Genomic DNA, 18,647 nt, shown 5'->3' with positions numbered 1-18,647 from the left:
CTGGGGTGGGTGCACAGGGTCTGCACAAGGGGAGAAGGGCTTTACCATCTTGGATTTAGGCAGAAAAAGGCAATGCAGGATTGTTTAAAGTAGGACACACAGGAAGTGCTGCTAAACCATATTGGTTAGAGAGGGGCCAGGAGTCATATCCATGCACAGGCTAATCCCAGGCATATATGTGGAACTCACTGAGCCCTTCTCAGAACACTTTCCAGACCTGTGAAAAAAAACAGAAAAGGACTGAGCCTGCTGTCTGTTTCCTAAGAAAAGCTATAAAGACTAGACCTGCTCTCTCTCTTGTACACAGGACAAGCAAGTGGACTCCAAAGGCTGAACTCCTGTTCAAGCTACAGGGCCACAGCAAGCTACCAGAGGCTCTTTCTGTAACTGCCCAGCTGACCATGTTTAACTGGACCTGCCCTAAACCCTGCTACTGGCCTCTTCTAGAGTGAGTCTTGACCCCCAAGTGCTGTCTCCAAGATCCAGGACACTTGGCTGGTGGCATAGTGTACACCTCCTAATGTTTTCTGAAACTTGGGACTTAAAAACTTTTTAGCTTTAAGACATTTGGAGAACTGCAGCAAACCTCTCAAGTCAATCCAGCAGAAGTATGTTGCAAGGTTTTTCCAGCTTTGAGCTTTTCCACAGCAGCAAATCTGATTCTGCGGGACCCCACAGAGAAAGCATCCAGCCTCATGGAGTCCTCTTTGGCAGCAACTTGCAGAATTGCCCACCACAGAAAGAATCTAAGCTACGAAACAGAGACTAAGGACCCGATTTATATGTTGGTGGATAGGGTACTCTGTCGCAACAGTGATGGCGAAGACTACTCCATTCCCGCCATGGTCAGACCCTTCCGACAGCATGTGTTTTGAGGGGGATTTTGTTTTTGAAAAAAAAGAAAATGGTGATGGCTATTATCTTCACACATAGAAAAGATTCTGTATTATTTTAAATTTGATCTCTCAAAATGTTTGATGGCTAAACTTTTATAAATATGCATTAATGGAATTGCAGTATTTACGATCAGATAAATGCAAACATTGATCTTCACCACATGTTAGTGTTGCCAGCAAATACTGTATGACATGTAAATGAGTGGGCCAAAAATATCTTTTGAAATCTGGACATTTGAGTCTTGCATTATCAATATCTCGAAATCATTTTTTTTAAATATATTCTAGGCTCTTTATTTTGCTAGATAAAGTTCTGGTTGGGTTTCCATTTTTTAAATGTATCAGGAATGTTTGCTGGAAGTAAAATATAAATTTTGGTAGAATAATCCTTTTTGTATGACTAATTTTGCCTACCATAGATAGTGGTAAGTATATATTCTGATATTTCTTTTTATTTCAGCGCAATAACTGATTTAACGTTCCTTATGCAATGCTTCTAATCTGTATTATTAAAGCTATTTTACTCGTTTGTAATTACAAATGTTGGAGGGAGTTGTTCTGCTACTTCTTTTCCTATATTCCATACCATCCATGCTATCAGTTTTATTTGTTTTTAACCTGAAAATTGTCCAAAACTCTGTACTGTTCTAAAAATGCTTTTGATTGCAAGTGGGTCAGAAGTTATAACTAGAAAATCATCAGCATACAATTTGGCCTTCAGAACTGTCCAACCTAGCTTATATCCTGGTATCTCCCGATATTTCCTTTGTGAATATGAGAGTGTTGTTTACTAAAAAAACAATAGCAGAGAAAGGGAGAGCCCCTCTCTCTAGTTCTTTTATATAGTTGACATTTTTCACTCTGCTAGCTGTTAATTATCAAAATGGAGAAGGGTCTCTATATAAACCTTGAAATGCTTGCAGAGCTAGAGTTGGAAATATGAACTGCGCCATAACCTCATAAACTCTCCCAGCATAGTATGTTAAACTCCTTTTCTTCCTTTTCTTCCTCTAGCAATAGATCCATCAATGGGGTTGATGTAATGTTGGCACATTCTAGGCAGGCCAATAATTCTGGTATATTTTGCCAATGCTGCATCCCTTAATAAAACCTTTGTGATCAGGATGGATAATTCTGGGGAGAAGATATATACACACACACATTTATATTAATTTTAAATAAGGAGGGGAAGTGGCCTACATGAAGAACAAATAGTAGGGTATTTGTTAGGCTTGGAAAATATTTCAACTTCTGTTCAGGAATTATCAATACATCCATTATAAAAAATGTCTTAGCATGATATATGAAAGTTTATGGTGACATTATCTTATAACTATTTCCATGGTTCTGCTGGTATTCCATATGGACTAGCAACCTTGCCATACTTCAGAACATCGCATTTTATATTTCATCCAGGAAGATATGAGCGATAGAACGTCTCGTGTGGAGACTGATAGTGATGGTAGAGTTGACCACTGCACAAATTCTTTAAATATTTTAAATATTTATTTAAACCAGATGAATAAAAAACATTTACACATAGTTTTACAAACACTTCTTGAATTGCTTTAGGGATATTTAAAGTTTTGCTTATATCTTTTATAAAATTGATACTATTTCTAGTTACATTTTGCACTCTTTACCAGGCTAGGAGTTTATATTTTACCAATATGTTACTTAATTCATATGGTCTCGTATGGTAGACCTTGTTCCATCTATCTGTTTAGGCAAAGTCCAGCTCAAAGTATTTCTCTTGAGTTTCCGGTTCTTGTTGTGATGATTCTGATGCATTACGAATTGACTTTTGCAAATAAAATTTATTTGGAATTTTCTTGCTTCCTTACAACGAATGATGTTGTCATTAGGTGTGGCTGAATTTTCAATATTGTGGCTGAATTTGCATAATTTTTGGAATTTCACAGGTTTGCAGCAAATTCATAGAGCAGTAGGGTGTGACCAATGTGAGCTAAAAAAAAAGGAAGCAAATGCCGCTTGCAGCAGTTTTGTTTTAGCACAAAATGCTAAATGCCACCTTTGTATTTTGCACATTTACACCTAATTTGGTAAATTTCATGACATTTTGTGTAGCTATGCAAAATCAATTTACTCTAAGGTTTATATTCATGAGATTATAATAGGGCAGCACTACGCTGCCCCAGGCCAATATGAAATGGCAGGAACGCACAGTATTTCTGAATGCGCCTTATTAATGAAATATGCATTCCTGTCCTTTCACCGCATGTTGGCGCACAATTGGCTGCCTAGTGCTAACACAGGCATACCATAGTGCAAGGGTGCCTGTGTTCAAGCCAGGTGGCCTATTGTTGAATGTAGGATCGTTTATGTGCAGGAAGGGAACACCTTCTGACACAAAAATAATCCCAAGAGATGTTTTCCTCTCTCTGATTGTGCTGCAGAATGCAGCACACATGGAAAGAGGAAAAAATGGGGAGAAATTAAATATTTCTCCTCGTTACTCCTGATCTGGGGAAGGTGTAATTGTTTGGTGCTGCCCCAGGTTTACCTAATTTTGTAAATCCGGGGCAGTGTCAAAATCCATGGAACGCATCCCTGGCACAGAGAAAGGCAAAGCAGCAACTTGCAATGTTTTCTCTTACTTCATATCTATGAGGCCATGCAAAACCATGAAAAGTGGCTTAGTGTGTTCTCATTGACATGGCTGAGAGTCCTGCACCACCAGAGAGTCAAAAAAAGTGACGCACGGCTGCCCAGGCATCTCATAAATATGCAGGCCAGTGTTCTGACAACAATTAATGGTTTGGAAGAGGAAACAATAGAGTATTGCCTTCCATTATTACCTTAGCCTGATTGTGTAAATGAAGTGATTGAACTTTTCATTTTTTCATTCAATATTTGTCATGAGGCTGAAAAATAATCAATACAGGAATTATATAATTTGAGTATATATAATAATACACATATTTCTTTTAAAAATCTATAGCCTCGTGTTAGAGGGTTTAGCGTTCAGTATGGTTTTGTAAAGGCAAAAATGTTAATGCCTTTATAACTTCCTTTAATTTAGGTGACATTTCAGAATGTCGTTCCTTAGAACGATAAATAATGGCATATGCTGAGTTCCAACCAGCTCCAAAAATAAACGGTGGTTGCATTCTTGCTATTTCTATCTCAATTTTATGATACATGGCAGGATCATCAGTATTAGGGCTGTACTTATTCATAATTGGCAGTGGTGTTGCTCCTAATCTAAGTGCAACAGCTGTCCATCTGCCCATTACATTTCCTGTTGTATTCCGGACCACACATCAAAAGGATTTTTTGATCACAAGAGGACCTCTTAATGGAGGTTTCTTGTCTAGAAGTAGAAGTCTTTGAGGCCGGTTCTATCAGCAATAAGGAATATATGTTTCTTGTAAAAGTAGCACACCAACCTTAGAGTTACATAAAATATGGAGCTCAATTGTATTTTTCTTTTTATCATTCAGCAACCCATTACATGTCATGCCACTATACTCAGAGACTTTGCCATATTTTCTTTAGAAGCTCAGATGCAATAGTATTTCAACTAACCCGGTTGAAGACCTCATTATCCCCCCCCCTCATTTCTCCCCCCACTGGTCTTCCACCTCCGATTTTGTCCTCCAAATCCCTTGAGAATAACCCTTCTAGTTTGTGCAGCGGCCTCTTTGGGCCCCAGAGAGACCTTTGTGTTTCTTTAGGGTCGAGCCTGCGTTGCATGCGCTCGCGCATGTGTATCGCAGCGAAACGCTTTAGGTATTAGAAAAGGGCTCTGAGCCCTGTCAACGTCAGGTCAGTGTTTTTCATTGGTTTGTGGGCTTGCCTATTAAAATCTGCTTGCTTTCATTAGTCAAAGGCATGCATACGTCATGCTTTTTCCAGTGGCTAGCCCTCCTCGAGCGCATCGACCAAGTACAGAAAACATGCGAGGCTCGCTGTTTTCTGTCCGGCTTATGGACTACTTTTTCTCTATTTTACTAGCGCGATTTCGCTTGGCAGAAGTAGAGCGCTTTACACAGTTAATTGCATTTTTTCGGGTTACGTACATAAATGCACTTTTGCCGATAGGTGAAAAGTCGGGTTAGGAGTTTACAACGCTATCAGCTCTAACATGAGCAAACGCGAGACCCGTTGCATTGCAAATGCTTGTTTTACTTTGCTCTCCTTTTAGTTTCATTTTTAGCAGAAACGAATTGAGAACTTTTTTTTCCGTTTCTGCTTCTGAAAGAGATGCTTTAGGAACGCTGCTGACTGCAATTTTTAATCTGGAGGTAAACTGCAGGTATGTTTCGCCTCCAAGATTTAGGAACGTGCTTACAAATTGTGTTTGCTCGCAACCTCGCTGCTCATAGTTTATTTAAGTAGGTTAAGTAAAATATAAATTGCAGTACTTTTGGGTAGGACAGCTTCGAGGGTGCTTGTGAGTATGGTAATGTATTTTGCTTTTTTTATTTGCTTTTGACCCTCTTGAGATATCCATTTATTCTAATTCATATTATCATTCATAAGTGCAAAATATTGTGTCCCATATAGAAGAAAAACTTTAATTCAGATTGATAGTGCACCAACAACTCATGTTATCTATTCATGCAGTGTGATCTATAAAGCACAATAGATTTTAGCAAATGTGCAAGGGAAAATAACACATTTCTTTTTTTCCTGTCATCATAAATAAGAAGACTTAAGGCTAAGGGCTGATGTAGAGCTTGACAGACAGAGTACTCCGCCACCAAAATGCTGGCATTCCAAGGAGTGGAAAACGACTAAGCAATTCAGCAAACCGATCCAGTCAAGGTTCCCTTTGCACGAAACTCAGATGCACCTGCTTCCTTCAAGCAGGCCCAGGGTGCTCTCCCTGCTGGCTCAGTTTGTAGTGGGTACCCTCCTCCGAAGGACAAAGGCTTATTACAGCCATGTTGATGCTAGCAGATTCTTCCAGTCAATAAATACTGATTGCTGAGGGCAAAACCTCAGATAACCGTGGTTCAATGCCAGTCTTGTCAAGTGAGGAATGACAAGCCACATGTTGCACACAAAAGAGAGAGGCAAAACTAATGAAGACTTACTAACAACATGCTTTCTAAACCTTATGTTTTAGTGTGATCACTTAAATGAATGGATGATACTATAATTGACGATTCGTCAACCAAAACAGCAGGGATATATTAGGGAGCTTCAGAGGTGAGCAGCTTCACCCTGCCACCACTACCCCTTCAGTGTTAGATGAAGACACAACTCGTAGGTCCAGGCTTAGTGGTTAATACTTCACTATACTCACCTCCACACACTTCCCTTCCTCAATACACATGCTCAAAAACTTGCCCATAGGATAACCCAGAACCTCATTCCTCACCTCCATATAATACTAAAATGCCCCATGACTCTATATAAAAGTTATCTGTCCTCACTTCACCTCAGTGAGAGAAGTGAAACCAAACTACAACCAAAATTCAACCACCCTTGTGATCACAGACTTGAACTTTTATAAGGGCACAATAAGGAAACTTAAAAAGATTGGGTGATCACATACTGTCCAACAACCATTCGTCTCCCACATCAAATCCCAACCCTTATTTTGTTTCTACCTCCTGTCATGTAGCAAGCTATTTTACATCATCCATTCCCTCAAAGCCATCCTAAAGAACCACTAACTCTCTCCTTCCTCATCAAACTCTTTCACCGGCAGCCCTAATTTTTCTAAGTAGACATCACTAATAGCCCCTGCCGTGCCAGGATTTTCTTCCATAACATTAAATGGATTTAGTAGAAGTTCTTGGTCATTGATGGAGCTCCCATAGGGTTTGTGACTGCAGTCCCAGGCCCATAAACCTATCAGGACCGTTGTCTCAGAACCTGTGATTTTTTTTTTTAGCCCATAGCCTCCCTGCTAGTCCCTTAGCCCTGCCTCACAATCCGTAAGAATTTTGGAAAAATCTTTATTTTTAAGATCATTTTCCAAAAGTGGTAATTTGCTCAAAACCTAAGCCAGGGAAAAAGAGGATGCTCCCTATATCTTTATGATTCCTTTGTGTTTTTTTAGGACACACAGACATACCCCTTAAACCTGTAATGCCTGTTGCAATTCATTTTTTGGAGTTGCAGCAAGCCAATCTAAGCTCTTGGCACAGGGGACTCAAATTGAATGACAGGAGCAAAGTCATTTTTTACTTTTTCAAATTTTGGTCCATGGGATCATCCACAATCCTAGGTTCATAGATGACCCACAGGTCAACATTTACTATTGCTCTTCGGCTTTAAGGCTTTCAAGTCCACCTAACACATTTTTGTAAAAGTAATTTGTCAAAACTGGCTGAAAGGATTCACACATCTAAATGTGGCCATCATCAATGAATCAGCACTAAAGTTGATATTCACATTTAGCATAGGCAACTATGTTCTGGAGTGCCAGATATAAATTATGTGTGAGGGTGGGGGAGTGAAGTTAAAATGGTTAAAGAAAATATGTTTTCCAATTTTAGATCCTGTAGGAACTTCTGCTTCGCACTACAGCCAAAACCACTGAACCTAACTACACTAAACTTTGCATGAATGCAGAACTCAGAAAGTGTGCTTTTGTTGGTTTGGTGTAAATCCATTCAACTATTTCTGAGTATAGGAAAGTCCTCCTTTTTGCCTTGGTCACCCCTAAATGTTTTGGACAGATACTGGTGGTTACTGACTCTTGGCTGTGCCCTTGGTACTGCTTACCAGTCCCAGGGCCAGTGCTGTGTGTAAAGTGGATATGCAAATTAGGCTAAATATAATTGGCAGTATCACTCTACCTATAATTCCTTAATATATGGTAGGGCATGTAGGTTTAGGGACCCCAGCATAAGTAGTGAACTCAAAGGTGCACTGCGGAAGTGTTCAGTGTTATTTTAAAGGCAGGCCTGCCTTGCTGGCTGCTTTTAAACTGAAGTTATATGCAAATTCGACTTTGGAATTAAAAGTACTTCCAGCATCTTAAACTACTTTTAGGTGCCATGTAACTATTAGCAGGAACCTTATAAAAAATGTTTTATAAGCGCTGGTGAGGTAAAACAGCCACATTCATTTTTCCCTCACTGTACTGAATGGCGTAAATAGGCTAACATGGGGAGACTTTATTTTAAATAACAAACTCCCCATAAGAGACAGATGCCTTGAGTATGGTATCAAATTAATTGTTATAATAAATCCCATAATTTGCCATTGTTAGATTTAATATAACTATTGCAGGTAAAGAGTTTTAAAACTCTGCCTAAAAGATGCCAACTTCAGCTCTGTAGTGCCCTTCTATGATTGGCTAGCCTCTGCCAGCTTGGCTAAGCTGCCTTGATGAGGGGTGAAGTGGCCTTGGCTGAACACAAAGGATGTGCCTGGGGGAGGAGATCTGCCTCTGCAGATAGTGAAACAGGATGGGGTGAAAGCAGCCAAACTGGTCTTCAAAGGCAGGGAAGGACATATGGAGCAGCTCAGGACCTCCCCATTTCCTGCAACCCCAGACAATTAGGTACCCTCTTGATTAGATTAGGAGAAGGCAGGAGAGGGATGTGTTTAGGATTTTTAGCCACACAAGTGGGTGGGCTTAGCCAGATCTAACCTCCAAAAATCACTTTCAGCCATGTTGGATTTTTGATGAATGTTGCTCCCTGAGACTGATTTTTGCCATACTTCCCAGGAAGTTTCATCAAAGGTAGAGGGAGCCTGCCTGTGATTGGACAACAGGACCCCCCAGGAGCAAGGCTAAATGTGGCAGAGCTGTACCCACTACGCAGATCCCTACAAGGAAGAACATCAGAAGAAGGACTGCCCTGTTGGACCCATTACCTGCACCTGAACACTGCTTTCTGAAGGAATGCACCAGCTGCACACTTGGGCTTCACCACAACAAGGACTTTGTCTGGCTTCAACTGGTTCCAGAAGGGACTCCCTGCTTGCCACAGGTGAAAAATAGCTAACCACCTTCAAAGACCTTCTGGAAGAAGATCCATAAGTTCAGAGAAGGTTGGAGAACTTTTGGAAAAAAACTCCCTATATTGACTGGCCCTCTGTTGAGAGTCAAGCAGGCTTACGCCAACTGTGACCTGGACTGACTTACAGGTTTGTCCTGCTGAAAAACTCCAGAGCCCCGGACTTCCAGGATTTCACCGGGGGCTCCTGGAAAGGCAATCCGATGACATTGACTCAAAATCAGCTTGCTGTCGAGGGTTGTCCAATGTCGGAGAGAAAAAGCTCTAAAAAAGTGACTAAGTCCAACTGTAAAAAGTTGACCGGGGCTTCCCACACAGTTTAACCAAGGAGGGCTCCAGGAACGTTTGATCAAGATTCAGCTTTGGCCTGGATGAAGATTTTTGTCCCGAAAAATCGTGTAAGTCCAAACTTGGAAATCTTCACCAAGATCTACTGCAATACACATCTGAAGAGGACTCCAGGAAGATCGGATCGGATTTGTGTCTTCGTCCGGCTGAAGAAAATCTTCAAGAAAATGACTAAGTCTGAAGGTAAACTTTTGACCGAGGCCTCCAGCTTGCTGTAGCTGAGCAGGGCTCCATCACGGTTGGCCTGAAACTTTGACTTTGCCCCAGTCGAGGAGCGACCAGATGACCAAATTGGTGCTTTTTGTTTCTATGTGCTAGAAAACATTAAGGGCCTGATTACAACTTTGGAGGAGGTGTTAATCCGTCCCAAAAGTGACGGTAAAGTGACGGATATACCACCAGCCGTATTACGAGTCCATCATATCCTATGGAACTCGTAATACGGATGGTGGTAAATCTGTCACATTTGGGACGGATTAACACCTCCTCCAAAGTTGTAATCAGGCCGTAATTATTTAAAAATTTATATCTTTGGTTCCCCTTCTCTGATATTATTTGTTTTGGTGTCAAATCAAAGCTATAAATATTTTAAATTTTTTCATTAGTTGGTTTTGAAACTGTTTCCTGTGTTTTATTTGATTACTGTTTTTTAATACTTGAATGCTTTACACACTTTGCCTACTCTAAGTTAAGACTTGCTGCTCATTGCCAAGCTACCAAGGGTTGAGCCGGGGTTAATTTTTTGAGACCTAATTGAACCTAGTGGGGTTTAGTGACCTATTGCTAAGTGTAGGTACTTAACTGCCCTTACCAATAATCCACTTTCCGACACTGAGATATTTACATTTGGAAAAGGTTCCAGGTGAGCTTAAAATGGTTAACACTTTTATAAATCTTGCCAATTGAAAAGCCATTTGCTTGTAACTTTGACAATGATGGATATTTATGAAATTTGACAAGCACTTTGTATGAGGGCAAACAAGTGTTCATTTGATAATTGCAAATGTTCATTTGCTAACTGAATATACACACAATATAAGAAGCATTAGTTTTTTTTTATTGGTATGGCAAGGTGTATGCTAAAAATCATGGGGTGGAGTTAAAGAGGTAGGCGATAAAAATTGTGCCTATCGAGTTTTTTATAAAGCTACACAAAATGTGGTAGGTAGTTAGCAAGTTACACCCTGTGCAGGTATATCCGGTGTTCTGCAAATCTATTGGGGGGTGTAAGGGGTAAAAACAGTGGGATTCAAACATTTTTTATTTACTAATAACTTTGTTACTCTTTGATGGATGTGCACAAAATGTGGCAGAGACTTAGCATATTTGGGGGCAGATATATTGAAAAGTGGAGCAACGCGGTGCTGCGCCAAAATTGACAGCGTCGCGCTGCGTCACTTTAGAAACGCAGCGATGTGCCATATTTAACTGAATACGGCACACCCCTGCGTTTCCCCCTGCGCTGGTGCTAAATTTAGCTACCAGCACCAATGCAAGCATCCATGCACATTGTGCAAGGGTGTCTGTGTTGATGGGTGCGATTGTTTATATGCAGGAAGGTGTTCCTTCCTGCACATAAACAATCTCTAATGGTGCTTTGGCACTTCTGTGTGTGCTGCACAATGCAGCACACACAGAAGGGCAAAAACGTCATTTTCAACTGATTGTTTATGTGCAGGGAGGGACACCTTCCCGCACATAAACAATCATTTCAGGCATTTTGCTTTTTCTATGCGTGAGGCAGAATGCTGTTGCGCCCTATTAGGGTGGCGTTAGATTTTGGTGCTGCCTCAGGTTTACGTGATTTCATAAACCTGAGGCAGCATCAAAATGCAATGGGTGTTGCTGTGGCATGCCCACAGCAACACCCATTGCACACCCCTTCCAAGCACAGTGCTGAGTGGGAAGGGGCCATATTTACAGGGTAGGGTTAAGCCACAAAAAGTGGCTTAACTCCACCTTGTAAATACGGTGCTGTGCTTAGCGCCACAGGAGCATCACAAAAAGTGACGCTCCTGTGGCACTAGGGCGGTATAAATACGTCCCTTAGTCTGTTCTTGTTTTTCCAGTATCTTGGTGCTGAGTCTGATAAATGAGAGTAATGAAAGTGACATTCACGAATAACTTTGGCACTATTTGATGATTCAGCAAGCTTTCGACTTTGGACCTGGAGAACCAGGTTTGAGTCTATGTGTTGACTCAACATCCTGTGATTCTGGACAAATCACTAAGGGCTTTATTATGAGGCTGGCACTAGTGGTGGCGGTCAGGACCATTGCTGCTGTGGTGGTCTGACCACCACATTAAGAACCTGATTGTCAGACTGCCAGGGTTCCGCCGCCTCTGCGGGAATCTGTGATCCAGACAGATTGAAGGCAGGTGGAGATCGCAGTCCGCCAGCAGGGAATGCTGGTTTTACTGCCATTTAAAGGCTGGCAGGTAACAAGTTTAGGAGGCCACAGGGAGGATCCCTGTATTGCCCATGCACTTGGCATGGGCAATACAGGGGTCCCCCTGCCAAGCACCCTGACAATGTTCACTGTCTGCTGTGCAGGCAGTGAACATTGCCAGGGTGCTGTTGCATCCTGCAGGTGACAGCATGGCCGGCGGCTATGATTTCAAGCTAGAGACAATGCAGCCGCCTGTCTCCAGCTAGGCTGACAGGCAGAATCCTTGGCTTCCAGCCGTGAGCCTAGCGGGAAACTCCTAATAGGTCAGGTCGTGTGGTGGCCACTACGGTGGCAGCCACCCTGTCAGAAGTTTGGCACATGGGTTATCCTATTCGTCAAACTCATAATTAGGCCCTTAATCTTCCCTGTGCATAAAAAACAAAAATGGATGTGTGCTCTAGTAATGTAACTAGTGCTTCAGGAAAGCACTCCAGTAACTTCAGGTTCAAGTGTTGCTAGTTAAAACTGCAAAAAATAAAAAGTTGGCAGCTAAATAATTAAGGCAAGTGCAAACCCATTAAGATCCTGCAAACAACTGCTGTGAGTTGGGTACAGGGCTTGGCCAAATGCTGTATACATAACAAAATGAACGCTTAGCAGATGAATGGTGTACATCAGACAAAATGCAACCAACACAAGATAGAGAAAGCTCAGGAATTTTCCAGTTGTGGTGTGCAATACACAATACATATCATAACTCATGTCTTCACCATGCTCAGACCTATCCTTAACCAATGGCATATAGAAAAGGCTGCCTACAAAAGCAAATCTTGGCAGGATCATGAGTAAAGGTTTGTGTTGTAAATTTTTCACTGGACTTCAACTGACTGTGTGCCCAAACCTCCTCTGGCAGCTAAACCTATTGCACTGGGCTGGGCAGTAGCAGTTGGCAACACAAAAGGATGATGGACGGAGTGCTGAACAAAGCAAACACTCACCTGTAGTCAGAGATCTGTGTTTAATCCATAGTTCTTTTTCTCACAATGCCGCCCCATTTTGGACTGAGCCATAAACAAATCAGTCCTGACCCTGTTCCCCATGGAACAGTCCAGACCGAACTGCCAGGCCTGGTTCTCCTGTGACCAGAAACAGGCATTCTGGGACAGGTTTCAGGGTATCACCCTTTATCAGGCAGGTTAGCTTGAATCCAGTGGCACAGTGAGCAAGTGACCCACGTCTGGCCATACCCTTGCCACTTAGGGCAACTTTATCAACATAAAAGAATGCGGAACGGAGTGCTGAACAATATAAACACTCACCCAAGTCACAGATCTGGGTTTAATCCATCATTCTTTTGCTCACCATGCCACCCCAGTTTGGACTCAGCCATATGCAAATCAGTCTTGACCCAGTTCCCCATGGGAACAGTCCAGCCCAAACTGCCAGGCCTGGCCCTCCCTGGACTCGAAACAAGCATCCTGGTACCATTTTCAGGATGCCACCTTTCATCAGCCAAGCTATCTTGAATCCAGTGGCACAGTGAACAAAGGACCCACGTTTTGGCTTACCCTTTCCACTTAGGGCAACTTTAGCAACAGAAAAGGTTGATGGACGGAGTGCTAAACAATGCAAACACTCACCCCAGACACAGATCTGGGTTTAATCCATCATATTTTGCTCACCATGCCATCACAGTTTGGACGCAGCCATATGAAAATCAGTCTTACCCTGTTCCTGATGGGAACAGTCCAGGCCGAAATACCAGTCTTGGTCCTCCCTGGACCGGAAACAAGCATCCTAGGACCGGTTTTAGGGTATCACCCTTCATCAGCGAGGCTAGCTTGAATCCAGTGGCACCGTGAGCAAGGGACCCACGTCTGGGCATACCCTCCCCACTTAGGTTAACTTTAGCAATACAAAAGGATAATGGATGGAGTGCTGTAGCAATATCACTTGGCCACAGTATCTGGTCAGCGACCAGGCACTTCTTAAATTTTTTTTAAAACAATCTTTGAATCATTTGATCCCAATGGGATCTGTGGATCCAGGGCAAGCTTTCTTTTTCTGACTTTGTGTACCCATGCAAGGTTCTCTGGCCACTGCTGGATTCAATAATGTTCTGTAGATCCTCAAAGCATCAATGAATCCACACAGCAGTGCGTTACTAGAATATGAGGATCATTTGATGATCCCACATGTAAATTATTTTTTTACATTAAATGATGAGGCCTTATGGACCCCAAACATTTTTCTCAGGGCTTGAGTGTACTTAACATGTCCCCATAGGTGACATTTCAAATTATTTTTTCTTGACTTCAGTTCTATAGTAACTGCCACAACATTTTCTTTCAATATTACGCCAGCGAGTCTAATCCTTTTAAAGGACATCCCATCCTAGCTCTCACAAAAATTTTGTGGGCTTTAACCACTTAATGCCAAACAGGGCCATCCTTTAAATACTGAGATGTGAAAAATGAATGAATTAATTTACACCATACAAAGCATAGGTACTCGTGTTAATAAAGTCCAACAATACCAATTTAGTGTAATTCCTATCAGCTGTTTTTTTTGTCTTGAAGAGCAAATATTCCTATGTGAAATAAAACGGGAATGATGCAAGATTGTTTAATTTTCGCTTTAACAAGGTAGGGTCCATTACAACCCCCTCTTAAAATGCCTTTAGGGTCAGGGCCTTCCTGCCACAAAAAATATCCTTTTTAAAAACATTTTCTGGACAGGAGAACTAGTCCCTAGTCCTGTATTGGTGGGAAAACATTTTCGTCTGATTTGTGGCCAGCCAATCAGATCATTCAGTTCCATAGGACCAAGGCCAATCTGATGGTACCAAAATGGCTAGCATGGATAAAAGCCTTCTAGAGCAATAAGAAAACCAATTACCACTGGACCAACCATCAAGGTACATCTAACTTTTTAACCCTTTGTACCAAATGTGAGCCCCTATTAAAACAATTTTTTTTCTAAATCAACTGAACAAGTTTTACACCAAATCACAAAAAGCATGCTTTCTGTTTAAAGTTCTAACTTTCTGCTAAATTTGGTGTAATTACGTTCTACCACTTTTTCTGTGTCTGAGAGGAAAGTTTCCCATGGGCCTCAGCATGGAAAAGCAATATTTTGCCATTACCCTTTTCTTAGTCCTCACTTGATGCTTCAGTACAAACAATTCCATGAAGAAGAATCTAGAGAAGTTTATTAGGGAAAGTCTTGTGAAGATTTGTTAAACAACCGTTGTTATTATGAAAAGAAAAAAAGCTCTACCTATGGAAACTCTGACCTAACCTTCAAATTTTTCATAACAATGATGAAGCATTTCAGCCAAAATGAAACTTCCTCAGAACAAATAAAGCAAGCATTTTGCATCCTAGTAGACAAAGATGCGTACTGGGGCTGGAAGATATTGTATTCTTAATTATGCTGGAGCAATTGGAGTAATTTTGGTAATTTTGCATTCCTCCTGCGATGGAAAATTACCAAAAATAATTTGACTATACCTATTTGCATATTTCTGCATAATTTCAGGCAAAAATATCTACCCAAGATACAGAGAGAGAGCAGCTGCTGGTACATGCTGTTCTGTTCTTCTTCTATTGCATTTAGTGTTATTTTCTTAGGGCACAATGCATTTTCTGGTCCATTTAGATGCAAAGGTGCATTTTGGGCTGAGAAAATAGTGCTGAATGAAAGGTTAAGCTCCTTGTGTAATACCCATGTAATCTTGCATAATTCTGATATAACTTTGAGTAAATATGCAACAGCAAAATATATAATGTGTACAGTGAAAGGGAATTGGAAAAATACTTAGCATCAGTATATATATATATATATATATATATATATATAGAGAGAGAGAGAGAGAGAGAGAGAGAGATCTTTTTCTTTTTTTTAAATGAGTTGTTCAGTAGTTTATATTAAACTATAACATGTTCTAAAAATTCCCAACATTCTAAGGAATCAAACAATCTGCTTTGATCCACAGTTAATCCAACTGTTTCTTTTTTAGTTTTGATGTTACACATACAAAGCCATACAACATCAGAGTGCTTTCTATATCTAAGAACAGTAGCAATTATAAACAGTAAACGTATAAATAAATAGGTAAGTGGGAGCAGTATATTACACGAGGGGGACGCATCACAAGAGCATGAAAACAAGCAGTGAGTGGGTAGCATCAAAAACTCTGTGTCGATGTAAGAGTCTAGTAGCATGAGTTAACTATAACAGTACTTAGGAAGAGCAGGTTCCATGGCATTACATGTCCCCTTGTGCTCAAATAACAATAGTCAATAAACAAGGAAAAAGATGAGTTCAGGTATAGGAAGCTTCTAGTTATATGACTGTGGTTGTAATGGCATTTCTGGTCTATTGATTGAGTTTAATTTGGTGGGGTTTGGGGGAGACAACAGGGATTTCAATGGGGGAGAGTGAATCTACGTTTTTCGTGATCACATAAGTAAGGGACCCAAATTTGAAGGAACACTTTTAATAGGCCTTGTAATCTAGAAAGTAACTTTTTATCCAAGACTATTCAAAACAGTTTATTTAGCCTTTCATCATTGGTTGGCATAGAAGGGGATAGCTATTCTTTTAGCATGCATATTTTAGCTAATGCTGCCACTAACCATCTCTTATTGTCATCTGTGTCATGTAGTATTGCTAATCTCACAGAGAAGGAGAATGAAGGTTCCCCAGTTTAGCGTGGTGTTGTCCCTATACTCATCCAATAGGTAGCTATCTTTGGGCAGGATTAAAGTACACGTAGATGCTAGGAAGGATCATCTGCACGAGGAGTCTCTGTAGAGAACTGCTTTCTCAGGCACTTGTGGCCAGTATTGCATTTTTTAAAATATTAAAATGTAAGTCTTTCCTCTCTCAGGCCTGATTTGTGGGATTCTAGGACTTCAGACCAGTTCTCTTTTTTCTATTTGTATTGTAGCGCTGCCAGCTTAAAATATCAACTGGAGAGAGTCATTTAGGAGTCTGGGGAAAGTATAAGCTATAAGGGTCTTCTAAAGGCCCCACAACAACCATCTACAATCCCCCTATCTCAAAAAGTGTTCTAGTGCTGGAGAGGAGAATACATCTGCAGGATTCGATAGTGCTCACCCTAGGCATGGAGCAATCTGATTGTTGTACTTCGATATTTGGCTGGCCTTTAGCTCAAAACAAATGTTTCAATTAACCCAGATAAAGTAGTATGCTAGAGTACCTATTCTGAGCATTTCCCATGATCCCAAGCACATGCAGTTCCCAACTATACAGACAGATGAATTATTCAAAGTGAGACACTGTGATGTATTAATGAGCCACTTTCTACCCTTTTGTAAGTAGTTTTCAATATGATAGTGGTGAAGCTAATGATTGGGTTATTATAGCATTTGGGCAGTTGGGGCAGATTTATTAAAGGGCTGTGCCACATTTGCACCACGGAAAGGGGTTCAAGCTAAACACAACCCTTAAAGTGCGATTTATCAAGCCACGCAAGGCCACTTTGCGTGCCCGTGTGGCTTGATAAATCCATAGTAATGCAACACAGAGCAAATCATTGCATTGCGTTACTCTGCCCCAGGGAGGCTTTCCATGGGTGGTGCAAGGGTGTTCCCAAACAACACATATGGATTTTGACACACTCCCGGACTTATCATAAGTGGTAGACCTGGACATGGGGCAAAACTGCTACTCCTCCTGAGGCGAGTCATAACAAGGAGGTTCTGCATTCAGTAGCATACATAGAAAGAGGTAAATGCCTCAGGGGATTGTTTTTGTGCAGGAAAATTCATCTTGTTTCACAAAAACAATCCTGCTTACAATGCAGGCACCCTTGTACTATGGTGCAAGAGTGCCTGCATTGGCGCTAGGCAGCACATTGTGTACTATCGGTGAACAAAGGCAGAAATGCACTGTACAATGTTAGATATGGCATGTTCCTGCCCCTTCACTGTCACTCAGTGCAGCAAGGTGATTTGCAATCCTGTATGACTTTTTTGGACCCTCTGGTGAAGTAGATATGTGACATACCTGGCATGATCTGTATTAGTTTTCTTTCTAAAGTAACCCAGTGGAGTGCTGCAACCCCTTCAGCATATCTGCAATCTTTGAAAAGTGATGTGCCTGGTAGCAGGATTCTATATGTGGCAGTCAAAGGGCTCCCAAATTCGTATCCACCTGTAGTTAGGTTTTTGGTGTAGGTTTTTTTCTTTCCGCATACGCATGAAAGAATGCCTTAGGCTATGTGGAGAAGCATTTTTTTAGGAAAGGTAGGCATACTATTCAGAAATTATAATTAAATTGTTGGGCCACTACTATATTTGTCATCTGCAGCCTTCCCCCTAATGACGGATATGTGTCCCTGAAGGCATGGTCTTGTTCCGTCTTTGAAATCCAAGGAGTTAGCTTATCATCATTCATGAGTTCCAGGTCCCCTATTTATGAGTATGTCTACATATTTGAGTTTACATTGAAAGTTTAAGCCTTCACTTCCATTAAAACTTAGTAAACTCTTTTGGACAAGTGGTGTACTTTACTTTTCTTCCAGTTTACTTTACTGCCTATGAAAATTTAATATTCTGAACATATGGATATCAAGAGGGGTAATAATGTTCCCAAATTCATGTGCAATCACTGTGGACCCTATTTTGAGTTTGGGAGACGGGAAAGCCCGTCTGCCAAATTCCTGAAAGGGTGGCCGCTGCCTACGCAGTGAATTTCCCGCTGGTGTCATTAAGAGTTTCCTGCTAGGTCAGTAGGCAGAACCTGAGTTTTCGCCCCCTGGCCTAAAGGGAAACAGGCTACAGCTTTCCCTCTGGCTTGTCATTGAGCCGGCAGCAATGTTGTAGCATGCAGGGTGCACCAGCACCCTCGCAATGTGAACTTTGCGAGGGTGCTGGACAGGGGGGCCCCTGCACTGCCCATGCCAAGTGCATGGGCAGGTCAGGGTCACCCTTAGTGCCCCCTCCCCCCGTTTTCTGCCAACCTTTTCATGGCAGTGCTACCACCATGAAAAGGCTGGCAGAGAACAAGGTTGTAATCCCCAGGATTAGGACCGC

The sequence above is a fragment of the Pleurodeles waltl genome, chromosome 8 (genome assembly GCF_031143425.1).
Source record: "Pleurodeles waltl isolate 20211129_DDA chromosome 8, aPleWal1.hap1.20221129, whole genome shotgun sequence".
NCBI classification, from domain to species: domain Eukaryota; kingdom Metazoa; phylum Chordata; class Amphibia; order Caudata; family Salamandridae; genus Pleurodeles; species Pleurodeles waltl.
This window is presented reverse-complemented; position numbering follows the sequence as displayed.